Source organism: Mustela erminea, chromosome 4 (assembly GCF_009829155.1).
Source record: "Mustela erminea isolate mMusErm1 chromosome 4, mMusErm1.Pri, whole genome shotgun sequence".
Classification (NCBI taxonomy): Eukaryota; Metazoa; Chordata; class Mammalia; order Carnivora; family Mustelidae; genus Mustela; species Mustela erminea.
In genome coordinates this window covers 57,048,007-57,050,121 of record NC_045617.1, presented here as the reverse complement: position 1 = coordinate 57,050,121, position 2,115 = coordinate 57,048,007, and positions in this window count along the sequence as shown.

The following is a 2,115-nucleotide window of genomic DNA, read 5'->3' as shown; positions in this document are numbered from 1 at the left end:
TTAACCCAATAGGTAGGCAGATACGTGACCAATGAGCACACTCTGATGGCTTAAGATAGTCCCACAAAAAAGTGCATAAAAAGCTCTAATCTTAGAAGCTCCAGGGGCAACCCTCTTGGGTCCCCTCCCTCTCTGAGAGCTTTGTAGTGTTGCTCCTAAACTTTGCTGTGCTGCCCACCCCTCTTTGTCTGGTCTCCCTCTTCATTCTTTGAAGGGGCGTGACCAGAAACCTTGGGCACTAAAGGCAGAGAATCCCTGAAATGGTACTTGACTGTTTTTGTATTTGTCATCTTCCCTAGCAAGGCTTTGCAAATATCATACCTGGTAATATGTGAAAGTTACTTCAACAATTTTCAATTTGGATAATTATAGGTCTAAAGCGTGACTAAAAGAAATGAAAGAATATGGCTTGTAAAGCTTAATGTTGAGTTTTTCATAAATGATGTCCCATGACCTCCACTCTTTCTTGTGTAATGATCTGAGCCCAGATGAACAATTTAACTTGAAAATAAGGAATGTAACTGAATAGATGCCATATTTACTAGGTTAGGGATGTGTCTTTCTAGATTAGAAAGGGAACACTTTTGTATAGGGTCTTGAAAACTGAAAATGTCTACTTTATCTGTTTAAAACAATGTCTTAGAAGATAATAATTCTATTTAGTCAAATGGGCTAAATTTATTGATCAGCATGTGCATGGAAGTGTGTTGGAGGCCAACAGACACATGAAAAAATACTCAACATCACTTGGCATCAGGGAAATACAAATCCAAACCACAATGAGATACCACCTCACATCTATCAAAATGTCTCAAATGTACAAGTCAGGAAATGACAAATGTTGGCGAGGATTCAGAGAAAAGGGAACCCTCTTATACTGTTGGTAGGAATGGAAGCTGGTATAGCCACTCTGGAAAACAGTATGGAGCTTCCTCAGAAAACCAAAAATAGAGCTACCCTATAACACAGCAATTGCATTACTGGGTATTTACCCTAAAGATACAAATGTGGTGATCCCCTCACACGAATGTTTATAGCAGCGAAACCCACAATAGCCAAACTATGGAAAGAGCGCAGATGTCCATTAACAGATGAATGGATAAAGGAGATGTGGTGTATATCTACAATGGAATATTACTCACCATTAAAAAAAGAAATCTTGCCATTTGCAATGATGTGGATGGAACGAGAGGGTATTATGCTGAGAGAAATAAATCAGTTAGAGAAAGAATTATCATATGATCTCATTCACATGTGGAATTTAAGAAACAAAACAGGATCATAGGGGAAAGGAGGGAAAAATGAAACAAGATGAAATCGGAGAGGGAGACAAATCACGAGACTCCTTTTAAAAAAAATTTTTTTAAGATTTTTATTTATTTCTTTGACAGAGAGAGAGAGAGAGATCACAAGTAGGCAGAAAGGCAGACAGAGAGACAAGGGGAAGCAGGCTCCCTGCTGAGCAGAGAGCCCAATGTGGGGCTCGATCCCAGGACCCTGAGATCATGACCCAAGCTGAAGGCAGAAGCTTAACCCACTGAGCCACCCAGATACCCCTTGAGACTCTTAATCATAGGAAACAAACAGGGTTGCTGGAGAGGAGGTGGGGGAAGATGGAGTAACTGGGTGATGGACATTAAGGAGGGCACTTGATGTAATGAGCACTGAGTATTATATAAGACCGATGAATCACTGACCTCTACCTCTGAAACTAATAATATACTATATGTTAATTAATTGAATTTTTTTTTTAAAGTGTGTTAGGGGAGAGATGGGGACACCAAGAAGGTTTTCACTGTGATTCAGAAGGTTTAATGACCCCTGTGGGGAAGGCCTTGCACCTGATGTGTTAAAGGGTAGATGTAAGATTGAAAATGGCCCAAAGAATTCCATTACTTTTTTGTCCTTTTTCTCCTGGGACTCCAACTATATTTGCAGGACTTAAACACATTTTGTTTGCACTTGATCATTAATTTTCTGTAAATTAACCTTCTGTATGAATATGGAAGAAAAAAACAATTGGGTTTTCCTTTATGCTCCAACTTTACACCTTGGAAATACTTATTTTTACCTCTTCTTATACAATGGAAGAGGAAAATGGCTTTGCTAATACAG